General features: G+C 43.8%; 1 long non-coding RNA gene across 1 annotated transcript in view; it reads right to left on the bottom strand.

Annotated features, from left to right (window-relative positions):
- Positions 1-7110: 7110 nt before the first annotated feature.
- LOC103608405 overlaps positions 7111-15845 on the bottom strand; it is an 11090-nt gene continuing 2355 nt past the window's right edge. Inside the window, exons 2-3 of the long non-coding RNA XR_552053.1 lie at positions 8872-8983; positions 7111-7126 (exon numbers count right to left, since the gene is read on the bottom strand). This is a non-coding gene — a long non-coding RNA (uncharacterized LOC103608405). The remainder of the gene's footprint in view (positions 7127-8871; positions 8984-15845) is intronic.

The raw sequence follows: 15845 nt of genomic DNA, 5'->3' as shown, positions 1-15845 counted from the left end.
AAAAAAAAAAAAAGAAGTTCACAGAAAAATAGAATTGAAAGATAATACAAATCTCTCCATGGAATTTTTGAAAACCCCTCCTTTGTATGACATAAAGAAACAGAAGATAAGTTTTATAGTCATGATGAACAAGAATTAATGAAAATAAGAAAACATTGCATAACACAAAAATTGAAGACCTTCATCATGTGTTGGTTGAGAGGATTCAACAAGAAGTGTGTGTATACCTGGAACATATCTAGAATATACCATGAAGAACTAGACCTTGAATGTGTGTGAACATTAAGTTGGCTACAGAAATTTAAGAAGCATCATTGTCTAAAATAATCTGAAAAGCAAATGGAAAAAGCTTTTACTGATCAAGCAGCATCAGAAAATTAAATTCTGGGGCCGGCCCGGTGGCGCACTGCTATAGTGCGCCGCTTGGGAAGTGTGGTGGTGCTCCCGCCGAGGGTTCGGATCCCACATACAGACCGGTTCCCGCTCACTGGCTGAGCGAGGCGCGGGAGCAACACCGAGGGTTGCGATCCCGTGACCGGTCAGTAAAAAAGACAAAAAGGAAAAAAAAAAAGAAAATTAAATTCTGGGGCCGGCCCGGTGGCGCACTGCTATAGTGCGCCGGTATGGGTGCGACACCGAGGGTTGCGATCCCGTGACCGGTCAGTAAAAAAGACAAAAAGGAAAAAAAAAAAGAAAATTAAATTCTGGGGCCGGCCCGGTGGCGCACTGCTATAGTGCGCCGGTATGGGTGCGACACCGAGGGTTGCGATCCCGTGACCGGTCAGTAAAAAAGACAAAAAGGAAAAAAAAAAAGAAAATTAAATTCTGGGGCCGGCCCGGTGGCGCACTGCTATAGTGCGCCGGTATGGGTGCGACACCGAGGGTTGCGATCCCGTGACCGGTCAGTAAAAAAGACAAAAAGGAAAAAAAAAAAGAAAATTAAATTCTGGGGCCGGCCCGGTGGCGCACTGCTATAGTGCGCCGGTATGGGTGCGACACCGAGAGATGCGATCCCGATAACGGACAGTAAAAAAGAAAAAAAAGAAAAAAAAAAAAAAAAAAAAAAAAAACCAACCCAAAAACAAAAACAAAATTAGATTGACAAGTATGGCAAAATCATATGTGATAAAAACCTTAGTCTTGAACAAATTGACAATGCTGGTGAAACAGCTCTTTCCTGGTGCTATGCTCTGAAAAACATTAACAGTGCTGATGAGTGAGCACCCCCTAGCTTCGAGGAATAGGCCAGCTGTTCTTGGGGTGTGCCACTGTTGCCGGCCACATTAGGTAAAACTGGCAGTGACTGGAAAGAGCAATATCCAAGATGTTTGACTGGTAAACATAACTTACCTACTTACCTGGGCTTTACTATGCAAACACAACATGAATAACAGATAAATACTTTTTGACTGATCAATAACTACATAGCAGCAACATGAGCTCACTGCAGGCAAGCTGGTTGGGAAGGACTGTTAGACTTCACTGTTCCTACATAAGTGCTCCATACAGCCCGTCCTCGATTTCTTGTGATGCCAACATGGAATTCTACCCTCCATGACAAACAAGAAAAAGCACCTAAAAAATATAACAAAAACTGTTCTAGGTGTTTGTTTGCTATAGTTAACAAGGGCCTCTGAATGAGCCTTCCTGGAACATTTCAGTCTTCAGAATGCCATTAACACAGTCGCTAAGGCTTGAAATGATGTTGCTAAATCAACATTAAAAATGCCAGGCACTGGGGCCGGCCCGGTGGCGCACTGGAGAGTGCGCTGCTTGGGAGTGCTGCGGTGCTCCCGCCGAGGGTTCGGATCCCATGTGGAGACCGGTTCCCGCTCACTGGTTGAGCGCGGTGCGGGGCACAACACCAAGGGTTGTGATCCCGTTGCCGGTCCCCGGTACGGGCGCGACACCGAGGGTTGCGATCCCGTTACCGGTCAGTAAAAAAGACAAAAAGGAAAAAAAAAAAATGCCGGGCACTGATATGATGCAAAACCTCAGACTAATCATGAGGGAACATCAGACAAACTCAAATTGAGGGACATTCTACAGAGGACCTGATCAGTACTCAAAAGTTTCAAAGTCCTGAAAAACAAAGAAAGACTGAGAAACTGCTGCAGCCGAGAGGAGACTGAGAAGATTTCATCATCGGGTACCTTGGACTGGATCCTAGAACAGAAAAAGGCCATTAGTGGGAAGTGGTGAAATCTAAGTAAAGTATGACTTTAGTCAATAGTATTATGCTACCATGAATTTCTAAGGTTTAACAAATGTACCATGGTTATTTAACATTAGTGTGGAAGATGGGTGTGGGGTATATGGGAACTCTACTATCTTTGCAACTTTCCTGTAGATCTAAAATTATTTCAAAATTGAAAGCTTATTATAAAAATGCTTGGCATGGACTTTGGCTGACAGTGATCTTTGAAATCAAATTTACAGATAAAAACTTTGAAGGATTTCATATCACTAATGAGAAGACTACCTTATGCCAAAAGTTTATTAGCTACAAAGTATGAATAAAGCTGACATCAAAGAAATGTTCCACATTGACAATGATGCTCCTGTTGTACATGTCTTAAGTGGAGAAACTGCGGAAATAGTTTTAAATATAATCACGAGGATAACAGTGATGATGAAAAGGAAATTGTAAACACAGGAGGAAAAAAATCACTAGATGATATGGTAAAAATGTGTGAGCAGTCAATGGCTGACCTCGAACTGTGCACATTTTTCAGTGAACATGAGTTTATGGCAATTTTCATAATTAAAGAGGGATTGCTTGGAGGGTAACCCAAATTAATGAACCATGTGACACAGGGAAAAGTCCTTTAAAAGGGCACCTGTTACAGTGCTGCCCTTAGTCTGGCTCCTGCTGGCACCAGATGCCCACCTGTGGCCGGCTGCTGGGAATAAGCACCGATACTCCTCTCCTCTAGGATGCACGAGAACCAGAGGTAACTGGTATTCATGGTTTGTGCATGCACGGGTATATTTAACTGAATTTGAATCTGTACTTACTTAAAGACTTATAAGATGTTTTCCTTAGAAATAAGACTATTAGAGTATTTACACCCTATATTTATTCCACTATTTTGTTTACTGGTTTATTATTCAAATAAACTACACACTGTCCTAATTAATATTTCACACATCACTGTTGAAATATTAATGTTTGATTATGGTGCCTTAGACCCTGCCAGGGCTATTACATAACATAAGGTATATATACATACACACTACCTTTCAAAAAATCTGAAAACCTCTGAATTCCAAAACTCATCAGGCCCCAAAGATTTTGGACTATAGATTGGAGACCTTATTTACTCAAAGAGCAAACAAGGCACTTGTAGGAAATCATTTCATGGTTCCACGTTAAGATCCTTTTTGAACAATTTCTAGCACCTGTCACACTTGGCTTTGCAGATTTCTAACTTTAGGCAGTTATTCTATCTTTCTCTAGTAGGAATAAAGACCACTGTTATACTCTGGATACAAAACAAATTCTGGTACAAAAACAAAACTTACATTTTAAGGAGCAAAACTGAAAGAGTTTAATCATATCTGGCAGTAATATTTCTAGACTGTATCATGCTCTAGAGGCCTTTACAACATTATATGAAGAATAAATTTATCTCCCCCTAATAATTCGGCATTGTCATTATGAAGAACAGTTATTGATGTGAAAACAGGGCCTGGACCCAGACCATCCGGCTTCCTGAGTTCTTGTGTTTGTGTTTTAGTCTTCCATGTGCCCTTCGGCTCAGACCAGGCTGCCAGTTCTGGCTGCTCTCAGGTGCCTGCTGCAGCATCCTCACTAGTGTGTCACGGTTGGAAAAGCTAGTTTGGGTTATCTACAATAAGAATTAACAATCTGGAAAGAGCATGAACTTTAGACATCTGTTTTGCTATTCAGAGTCCCTCTTTCCTTCCTTCCTACTTCTCAGCTGGGTTACTAATAACTGAGGTACCAGGTAAATAACCCCCGGAAGGCCAACACACTATTGTATATTATTCTTACTTTGTCTCTAAAAGGATTAAGGTGGGGAAACAGAGATTATGTCCTGGATGGGTTTTTTTTTGCAGACACTAATCCACCTCTTTGTTAGGCCAAGTTGAGAACATCAGCAGGACACGTACCAGTAGGAAAGCAATGCATTTTGCATGTGTTTTAATATTCTACTCCAAAAATACTGTGTATGAGGAAAAAGAAACTAACATTTACAGGACTCCGATGCGCTACATGCTTTCTATACTGCCTTTAAGCAAACACGGAGGTGGATATTTCTGTTACAGATGAGGCTGAGGTTAAGTAATCTGCCAAATTTCTCATAAGCGTTAAGTGATAGAAACTAGGTTATCATCCATCTATCTCAAACCCATTCTCTCAAAATTTGTCCCTATATTTAAAAAAACACAATATCAATACATGCTTGCTGCAGCAAGTTAAACAAGACAGATGTGTTAATGTTTCCTCCCCCATCTCAATTCTACCTTGAAGGAAGCAGATTTTAAAAGCTGCGGTGGTATCCTATTACTTCTTTCTCCAGACCAATATAATCATGTATATGCACATAAAAAGATTTCCTTTGTTCCCCCCAAAGTAAGATCCTTCCGTTAATATTACTGTACAACTTTATTACTTATGAGTATACCACAGACAGCTTTTCAAGGCCACACAGGCTATTAATTCATTTTTTAAAAATAATTGCATGATACATTGTATATTACAGATGAACTATGACTTATTCAAAACTTCCGGATAAAATTCAAATTGTCTCTAGGTTTTTGTTACGGCAAATAAAGCTACAGTAAATGTTCTTGAACATATATCCTTACAAACTAGAACATTGATTTCCATAGGATAAATAAACGAGTGACATTACTGAATGTGATCTATTTTTCATTTTAGTAGCAGGCTGCATTCCCAAAAGGTGCAGCAATGCACATTCACAGCAGCATTTTCTCACACTCTTGCCAGCACAAAATATGGTCAATCTCTATAAGTTTTTTGTCTATTTGATAGTTTAAAAAATGCTATTTCATTGCATTTCTACTGGCAAACTTCAGGTCTGTGCTCTTCCTACCGTCAAGTTTTGACTGATAATGACAGAATGGCATGCAAGGCCAAACAATGTAATCTATCTTCCCCACAGGCCTGGTAAAGGCATTCCTTCTTTTTTTTTTTTTTTTCCTTTTTGTCTTTTTTACTGGCCGGTAACGGGATTGCAACTCTCGGTGTCGCACCCGTACCGGGGACCGGCAACGGGATCGCAACCCTCAGTGTTGCACCCGCGCCGCGCTCAGCCAGTGAGCGGGAACTGGTCACCACATGGGATCCGAACCCTCAGCGGGAGCGCCACCGCACTCCCAAGTGGCACACTCTCCAGTGCGCCACCGGGCCGGCCCTAAAGGCATTCCTTCTAACAGAAGGCAAGATTCTGTTAGAATTCATACAATGTGAACTCTCAGTGGGGGTGGCATCTACACCAGAAAGCACTAGAGAAAGAAAGAAACACAACACTAGGTTCTGAATTGTAAACACTTCAAGGGCAGGACCAAATATAAAAACAGTATATTAATGGAGTGTGAGGTGGGGTTGTTATTTTATTAACTTTCACACTTAGGAAGGCCTTTACCAAGACTTTCTATAGGGAAGGAGTAGGAAACCCCAGCAGGATGCCTCTTCCATGACTCCCACTCTCCACCTGCAAGGTAAACAGGAAAGAAGGATAAAGAAATGACAGGGAGAGAGAAATTGAGTTTCCTTCAACGAGAGCCAAGCTCCTGTCAGAGAGGGGCCTGGCTTTTCACAGGCCTCTGATGCAGAGAAAGCAGAGGACAGATTAGTCTCCTGCAAGCTTAATCCATTCTCTCAAGCCAAGAGTGAAACGTGAGGACAAACTAGAGGCAGTAGTCGGAGAAGCCAGCTTCAGTATAATTACTTCTTAAAATGGATGTGCACCTTTAGATACACCATATAAACTCTCCATACCTTATTTTCCTCTTTTGAAAAATGAGGAAGGACCTACTCCTCCCATCCTATTTCCTTCCTCCTTTCCCTCTCCCCCTCCCCCCAACTGCTCCATATCTTAAAATGTAAAAAATAATACTAATAAATTTAAATTAAAAAAAAAGAAAAATGAGGAAGGAGTTTGGAATTTGTGATGTGTAAGTCCATTTCCAATTCTAAGATTCTATTATTTTGTTCTAGTTTTAAAATGTTGATTTCTCATGAGTTCTGCATGAATTGGTATCCATGAAAAAGTGGGAAGATCATAAATCTTGGAGTCAAGTCTTGAGTTCAAGTCCCAATCTGCTAACTATATAATCTTAGACAAGCTTTTTAAGAGATTCCTCTAAGCCTTTTTCCTCATCTATAAAACTGACAAAATAGACTTCTTAGGATTGTTGTAAGATACAAGTGAGGGGATATTTGTGAGAGCACCTGTAAACTCTAATTTTATTAAAATAAATGTAAATAAATGTACTAAATTTGAGCTTCAAATTTCCATTTCTTTGCTCAGTTGAAACTTCACTAATCAAATGCCTGAATTATTCATTCCATAAATATTTATAGAGTGTCTCTTGCTTTAGGTACTAGAGATACTTTAGTGAATAAGACACTGGAGGTCACTGACATCTTAGGACTTGGCCTTGAAAATGTTCTTTTAAACATCTGTATCAAAAAAGGAAATCTGGATATATAAATATTTTAGCAAGGTATATAAAAGGTAAATAAGCTATATCCAATATAGTAGAGATATGAATTCACAAATATTTACAGAGTACCTAGTATGGCCCCATACGTAGGAACCAGGCACTGTTTTAGGTATTGGAGATTCAGCAATGAATAAAACAGACCAAGTCTCTGGCCTTCTGGAGCTTACATTGATTAACAAGCTGGATTTGCACATCTGTCTCTACTGGTAGATGGTGGGTTAGGTTCTGATACCAGAAGGGAGAGGGGAGGAATACGTGCTGGGTCACCAAAAACAACAGCTACCATAAAAAGGCCCTGAAGTGAACACTGCAGTCTTGGAAAACAGCAGGAACATAGAGGAAGGAATGTGCAAGATGATTTCCTGAGATGATAAGTAGATCGGATTGGCTGAAGCAGTCGTCATACCTAAGAGCACAGAGAAAAACCAAAGGGAGTATCAGGGCCAGCTTTGGAGGGTCTTCCCTGCTTCAAAATGGAATGATGCTTGAATGTCAACTGGAGATGGCTGCACAGTCTGAAAGAGGCAGCATGAAAGGAAGCTTAGTGGAGAGGAGAGGGAAGGGCCCACAGGGACAGTATGGGGGGGCGGTGGGAGGACAGGCAGGACTCCAAGTGACGGGGACAGAGGCCAGCAGAGCACAAGCATGCAAAGAAACACAGGCGCGGAATGAAAGGCTGTGGGGCAAGCCAGCAAGACAGGGACGTGGCATACAACGCTGAGGGGAGGATGACCAGGTAAAGGAACATCAGTGATGAATGGCATTCTTCTCTCCTTCTGACAACTCGGCATGCATGAGATGGGAAGGGTGAAAGGAGAAAGCACAAGAGGCGAATGAGCAAAGCAGGGGGTGCAGGGAGAACCCCATCCTTGGGCCCTGAACACATAGAAGACAGGTGCTTCTTGACTAGGCTGACAATGCTATGGGATCTGAGGTCTGAGTGGGAAGCCCTGGCTCTCAGCCACAGAGTTCTACATGGGTCACCTTCATGCCCTCGTCTGCATGCCCAGGTGGGCTCATTAACCAGGACAGAATTATCTCAAGACAGAGGCGGGAAGAGTTGATATAACACAGTCCTAATTCCACCTGACCAGACCTCTGGGGCATGATACTGGAGGCCCGTCTCTCTCAAGAAATGCTAAAGCAGGTTCCACACATGCCTGGCAACTTTATAGTAATACAGAGTCATATAACTTCTCCTTTCTTTATTCATTCATGTATTGTTCCACTGGGTCATTCACCAATTATTTTTAAATTTTTTAAACCTTTCTTTATTCATTCATGTATTGTTCCACTGGGTCATTCACCAATTATTTTTAAATTTTTAAAATTTTTTTCCTTTTTTGTCTTTTTTACTGACCGGTAATGGGATCGCAACCCTCGGTGTTGCGGCCGCACCGCGCTCAGCCAGTGAGCGGGAACCGGTCGCCACATGGGATCCGAACCCTTGGTGGGAGCGCCGCCGCACTCCCAAGCGGTGCACTCTCCAGTGCGCCACCGGGCCGGCCCATCCAATTATTAATGACTGCCCAGGACATGCTGGCTCCTCTTTGGGACACAGAACAAGACTAACAAATCCCCTGCTCTCAGGGAGCTCACACTCCACTGGGAGAAACAGACCATCAACAGCCTCAACAACAACAACACACAGCAGAGGTGTTAGGTGGTGATCTGAAATGAGAAGAAAGTAAAGCAAGGAAAGCTGGGGTGTGGAGAAGAGGGGTTGCTATTTCATAAAAGGCCCTGAGGGACGGCTTCTCTTACAAGATAAAGTATGAACAGAAGGAGTGAGCTATGAGGGATCTGGGAGGACAGCATTCCTAGAAGAGGCCAGAGCAGTGAGCAGCTGTGGTGGGAGGACAGTGAGGGAAGGGGTGGGTGGGAGGAAAGGAGTCTGAGTTGGTGTGGGAGGGGTAAGGGGGGGGTAGAGTTGAGCAGCTCTGGAAGCTCCTGGAAGCCAGTGGTCAGGTTTGATGGAGGGTTTCGGCAGAGGTGCTTTGTGCCGTGGCTGTGTGTTAAGAGGACCCTTCTGTGCTGTGCGGGCAAGAGAAGAAGCAGGGAGGCAGGATAGGAGGCATGTATTAGTCTGTTTCTATTGCCTATAACAAAATATATGGAATTGGGTAATTGTAAGAAAATGAAGTTTATTACTTGCAGTTTCAGAGGCTGGGAAGTCCTAAGTCCAGGGAACGCATCTGGTGAGAGTCTTCTTGGTGGTGGCTTTACAGCAATGCAGGGCGTAAGGTCACTCAGGAAGAAGATGCTAGCCAGGTAAAGGAAGAAAGAAGATTTTATTAGCATGTGGCAAGCGGACCTGCTAGGCTGAGCCAAAAAATGGCGTCAGCACTAAGAGGCAGTTGGGTGTCTTCTTTTATAGGGTTAAGATTGGCATCTGGCGTAGCCTAGGAAGACAGTCACAATGTTCCATTTCGGGTACAGCTTGCTCATGGGAACAGAGACTTGGGGAGACAGAAATCTCGGGCTAATGCAAAGAAACAGTTACAATGTTACACTCTGGGTACAGCCTGCTCAGCCTGCTTGTGGGAGAAGGACTTAGGGAAGCAGAGACCTTGAAGAAAGAAACTTAGATAAACTGAAGACTTTCTAAAAGTCAGGTTCTCAGTTCCAGGGACCTAACACAGGGGTCTCACATGGCACAAAACAGCAGAGCAGAGAGACAGAGAGACTCTCGCATACTCTCCTTTTAAAGCCCTGAAAATCACATCCTTGACCACCATTATTAATCCATTCACTGCAGCACAGTCCTACAATCTAATCAGCTCTTCAAGGTCCCACCTTTCAATTACCATAAGAGGATTTCTTACTCTCTTTATACTTTCACAGTTGGGACTAAGTTTTGGGAGGACATCAATCCACAGCAAGGGAGGAGTGTAGGAGCGAGGCAGCAGTGATCTGCCCATCCCCACGGGATTCTGGGGGCATTCTGAATGCACAGGACAACAGTAGCAACCATGCAATGTCTGTCACTTCAAACAGCCAAGTGCTCTGAAACCAGGAACAGTCTCTCCCAGTTGAGGGTTTATCAGGAACCAGAGGACCAACCAACAAGGTCACTACCTCTCCCCTTTGCCACATTTACTGATAATTAGAAGGGGGAACCTGAGAGTTTACCAGTAATCAGAAGGGGGCCTGAGAGTGGGTAAACATGCCTCTCAAGCCTAGCAATTCTCCTTCTGTTACAGCAGTTGTGCCTAGCAATTGTCCCTCTGCTACATTTAGGTCAGAACAAACTGTTCAAAGCAACCTCAGTGCCCTGCTCAGGTGTGTGATTGTCCAACTCCAGCATAATCTCCTAGAAGGTGAGGACAACAGGTTTACATTCTCCACCGTCTCTCAGGGCTCAGTGCTGTGCAAGGCACACAGCAAGCACTGGATGAATACTTGGTGGATAAATTAAGTAACCGCAGAACAACAACAACAACAACAACAACAACGACAGTGTTTTTAACAGCACTTAATGATTGTTTACTCTGTGCCAGTAGTGCAGGTGACATCTGCCCCCCCAGGGGACATTTGGCAATGTCTGACGGCATTTTTGGTGTCACCACTGGGGAGAGAGATGCTATAAGCATGTAGTAAGTCAGAAAAGCTGCTAAACATTCTACGATGCACAAGATAGCCCCCTACAACAAAGATTTTTTCCAGCCCCGAATGTGTAGCACCAAGATTGAGAAACCTCACTTATTTAATCCTCCAATGTTCTTTTTTTCCAGTTGAGGCAACTGGGCCCTGAAATACGAATCTGCCCAAGAGATCACAGTGAGTAACATTCTAAACTACAAAATGACAACAAGGGAAGCCGATAGATAATAAAGAGACAAGAAGAGTGAACAGATAGGCAGACAGATTGAGACAAAAATGGGAAAATGGAGAAGGATGGGAAAGAACAGGGAATGCATCCGAAGCAGCTCTAAGCCTAGCTCTGCCAACAACTGACATGTGGCCCTGCAACTGCCCCTCCCCACTCTACACCTCAGGCCCACAAGTGTAAAATTACAGGAGGAGTAGACAACTACTGACTTCCAGCTTTAACATCTCAGAACTAGTTTTTCACCACAGCTGAAACATTAGCTGTGCATAAACACTCAAAAGCATGTGGCAGTATTCACCACAGAAATCCTAACTTCCTTCCCCTTTACTCAGCGAAGATAGGAGGTGCCCAATGCCTCACTATATACTCCTCCCCTCCTCCTTTCCTTCCTCCCCAAAATATCTGTTGGCACCTACCCTGTGCCGGGGCTGGAAATATTCTCATGCAAGATGGATGAGGCCCCTCTTAACCTGGTGCATTTGTAAAGCATTAATTACCAGGCCCAAGGTGGGCACAGACTGGGGTGCCACATGGGCACTCTGCCTGACTCTCTAAGCAGCAGACAGGATGGGGGGTGGGAGTGGGCAGAACTGCCTCCCCACCTGGATCATGCCACACTGCTTCTGTCAATGTTTACCTTTCTGCTCAATAAATCCTGATGTTCATCTTAATAGAAATCAATACCTACTTAATGGCCAAGGAATGAGAAATTAAGGCAACATGGGCGGGGGAAAGGGAGAGGTTTGGAGGTGAGATCTGAGTGGACTCAGAAAGCAGTGTGGGGGGATCCATTTGCCATGGCAAGTGTGGAGAGGTAAGTAGTGACAGTCAAAGTGACAGGGGCAGCCATGAGGTGTTGACCGTGGCTAAGGATGGGCTCTGAGCTGGCCCCCGAAGAGAATGATGGAGTGGACTCAGAAAGCAGTGTGGGGGGATCCATTTGCCATGGCAAGTGTGGAGAGGTAAGTGGTGACAGTCAAAGTGACAGGGGCAGCCATGAGGTGTTGACCGTGGCTAAGGATGGGCTCTGAGCTGGCCCCCAAAGAGAATGATACTCTCTTCCTATGGCAATAATGTCATGCAGTTGTGAACAATCATCAAGAACCTCGCACTGAGCTCAAGTATTCCATCGAGTAATGGAGCTTGGGCTGCTTTGATTGAGCCATTTAATTAGCACCTATTCTGGGCTGGGCACTGAGCTGGGGGTGACCCATTTGCCGTCTGATTCAACTCATGTTAAAGAAGGTAGTAGAGGGCCGGCCCGGTGGCGCACCGCTATAGTGCGCCGCTTGGGAAGCGTGGCGGTGCTCCCGCCGAGGGTTCAGATCCCACATACAGACCGGTTCCCGCTCACTGGCTGAGCGAGGCGCGGGGGCAACGCCGAGGGTTGCGATCCCGTTGCTGGTCCTGGTCTGGTACAGGGGCGACACTGAGGGTTGCAATCCGTTGCCGGACACGGAAAAAGACAAAAAAAAAAAAAAAGAAGGTAGTAGATATTACCCTGGTTTGCACTGCAGTGAGGAAACCAAGGCCCATGAAGGGGTTAATATTTTGCTCAACCAAGTAAAGTAAGAAAAAGAGCCAGCATTCAAGGGTGAGTGTGTCTAATGCCATGTCCATCTCCTAAACTGTGGAAGCGTGAACAGATCTGGACAAGAGAACTGCAGAGAAATTCAGCTTGCCAGAGCCCTATGGCTTCGAACCCGACCACAAATGCCTTTAACGGGAATGAGATGAAGCCCAAGTTCACATTAATACAAATGTGTGTCTGCTTCTCTTTATCATCTGGAAAGTATTATTATCATGTCTATTGTATAGATGAAGAAAGTAAGACACAAAAGTGCCATGTGATATACCTAAGCTCACACATCTACTGGCTGACAAGGCTGGGACCTCAAACCAGGTCCACTGTCTAAATGACTAACAGGAAACAAGCAAAGAAGGCCAGCAAAGGAGGGGGAAAGGGGATTTCTAAGCAAAGAAGGCTGGAAAAGGTCAGAGGGAGCTTCTTAGGGGAGGTGGGATCTGAGCAGGAGCAGGGCTGGCACAGGAAACATCAGTGGGGGAAGAGTGGTAGGATCAGGGAACTGGGCACTGGAAAGAGGCTTCAGCAAACATCAAGTGTCCCATAAACTAGATGCAAATGCAAGTCTGATCCATAAGGGTCCTGCTCAAAGTCCTTCAAAGGGCTCTGCACCAACTCCGCCACCCCCTCCATATGATCCAGCCCTCGCCGACCTCATCAGCCCCACCATCCCTGCAGTGCCCCAGATTCATCATCTCTGCCTTCCACACATGCAGGCTGCTCCTCCATTTCCAGGCACACCATCTGTAGGAAACCATCCCTGACACTTCAGGACAGACCCACGCCCAGCAGGCCTCGCCCCCACTCAGTGGACAGGATGCCACACCAGACTGGCCGGCTCTGTTTGGCTTCCTCACTAGCTATTTGAGGGCAAAGCCCATAGGTCTACACACATAGGTGTACACACACAGGTCCTCACATGTGGTGGACAGTCGGCAAATATCAAATCTGTGAATAGAAGATTCAGGACAGAGAACTGGAGCAAACACAGCATCAGGAGAGTGAATCCTTGGCCTATACCTGGCCGCAGTTTTCTTAACTCTGCCAAAGAGGTAACAGCCAGCTTTCTTTACTTGACTGCTAATGTTTGTAAAAAAAAGATCCAGAAGCTCAAGGGTATTGTCATAGAAAAAAGTACTTTTTGGAATGAGCCTTTATTTCAGAAAAGGAATTAATTTATATAGTATCAGCATAAAACAATCTACACTGATGATAAACTGATTATGGTGTAGTGATAAGACTTCTCACTTCATTTATAATATAAACGTTAATTCCTGCCCTCTTCCAAAATGAGTTACAATTAAAATACATATATATATGGAACAAGTGCAGATTAAGTAAGAGGAGAGTTATAATGGGGTAAGGAGTTGGGAAGGAAATAATTACATGAAGTCACAGCAGCAGACATGGACTGCAATCAACCATCAAATTATTTAAAGGCAGCCACGATGGGAGAGGAAAGAGATGACTTGAATAGGGTCTCTCTCATGTGACAGGAGGGACACTTAACAATGCCAGGGGAATGTGCTAAGCAACAGCTTTTCAGATGATATGAACTGTCACCAATACATTGCAAAAGAGGAGGGATCAAACACACTTTCCATGCTCACTATCATGGAAGAGAAATGTGCTGATAACATGATGAATTAGCATGTAACCCACCAGACCTTCTACATCTAATGACTCTGTCTCCTTTACAGTAGTCACATTAGGAGGTTTTTCATTTACTCCAACTAAAAATGCCACAAATACCCCCAAAGAGCTGAGGGTCCCTGTTTAGATTTGCCTTCAAAGCCTTTTCCCAAGCAGCAGATGATGTCGAGGACTACAATGAAGATCAAAAGGAACACAGGATGGACATTCCCTGGCCCCTTCCCTAAGCTTTCTTTCCTACATTTGCAAACAGCATTTTCTCAGCTTCTTGAGGAGGCTGTCACGAGAAGCACGTGAGTTTGTGTGCATGAGGTCCCATGTAAATGCAAAGGCCTTCATCCCTACCCCTCCTCCGTTCAACCGGTCTTTATGGAGGACCTATAAGATGCCAGGCATGATTCCCAGGGTTGGTGTATATCAATGACAAGCAATGACAAAGACCCCTGCCCTCATGAAGCATGAATGTGTGTACATGTGTTGGGGAGGGGGGGTGTTATACAAAACAAAATAAAGTATGCATCTGTATTACACAACATATTAAAAGATGGCATGTGGTAAGGAGAAAAATTAAGTAGAGATAAGTGGAGAGGGGTTGGCATTTTCAATAGAGTCATCAGAGTGAATTACTGAGATGGTGGTATTTGAGCAAAACTTGTATATCTGAGGGCAACAAATTGGGGAAAGGGAATAGCTAGTTGTATTCATCAGAGTTCTGGCAGGAAAGAGATGGCACACTCAAACTGGGTAATTTGAGGAGACTGTAATAAAAGAATGGTGGCTGCCAAAGAATGGGAGAGGGGAAAAGAGGGTATTATTCAAAGGGAGCAAAGTATCGGTTATATAAGATGAATAAGCTGAACAAACTGAAAAATCAACAACTCTTCTCAGATTCATCAGAGAAGTTATATCACAGGACTAACACCTATGACAAAAAATGGAGAGACAGACAGGCACACACAAAAAATCACAACTTATTGGAACAGAAGCCCACTAGCAAAAACCTCTGCAGGGATGAGTACTGGGGTAGGAAAACCTAAACCATAACTGACCAGTAGCTGCAGGCTCACTGTTTGACAAGCCTGAGAGTTAAAAACTTCAGGAGGACTCAGCCATACAGGGATCCTCGCACTTGGTGAGTTTTACCTCCAGGAGCTTGTCCAGGTTTTCAAATTGAATATCAGGGAAGAAAATCACCTCATGTTTCCAGCAGAAGAGGAGGAAAGAAACCAATTTTGACATATGCCAGAGCATTCTGTTCTCAGCAAGACCTGACCTCAGGAAAAACTATTTTATAAGAGCATACCCTGCCCAAGATTTTTTTTAATTATTCTTTTTTTTTGACTGTGATAAAACATACATTACATAATAATTGCCATTTAAAGCATTTTTGAGTATACAATTGCATGGAATTAATTACATTCACAATGCTGTGTAACTACTACTTCTATCTAGTTCCAAAACTTTTTCATCATCCTAAACATAGACTCTGTACCCATTAAGCAATAACTTCTCATTATTTCTCCCTCCAACCCCCCATTTCTTGTAGCCTCTAATCTACTTCCATCTCTGGATTTTTTTTCTTTTTCTTGTATAGAGCCTAATTTGCCTGGGAAAAGGGAAATACCCAACTCCAGCTCCCTCTAGTCTTCCATGTGGGGAAAAGAAAATAAATATCTGACTACATCTGTCTCTAGACATCCTGTCCCCTGGAGGGGGGGGGGGGATGAGGAACACTGGTGAAGTCCATGTCTAGGGGCACAGACTCTAAAAAGACGGAGACCTAATCATAGAACTACAGAAAACTTCCCCTCCCCCCACACCTAACTACCACATTACTAAATGCCTGTTTACCACAGCTCCTTTTATCCAATACTTCATGACTGGAATTACAAGGCACACTGAAAGTGTGAAAAGAAAGAACAAGCATTAGAACCAGCCTCATATATGGCAGTGATAGTGGAATAATCAGACTGAGAATTTAAAACATCTGTGATTAATATGCAAAAGACTCTAAAGGAAAAAGTAGACAACATGCAGGAACACATGGGTCATGTA

Source organism: Galeopterus variegatus, unplaced genomic scaffold (genome assembly GCF_000696425.1).
Source record: "Galeopterus variegatus unplaced genomic scaffold, G_variegatus-3.0.2 Scaffold8398, whole genome shotgun sequence".
In the NCBI taxonomy this organism is placed as follows: domain Eukaryota; kingdom Metazoa; phylum Chordata; class Mammalia; order Dermoptera; family Cynocephalidae; genus Galeopterus; species Galeopterus variegatus.
The sequence above is the reverse complement of the archived record's forward strand: the minus strand, read 5'-3'. Positions and strand labels throughout refer to the sequence as shown.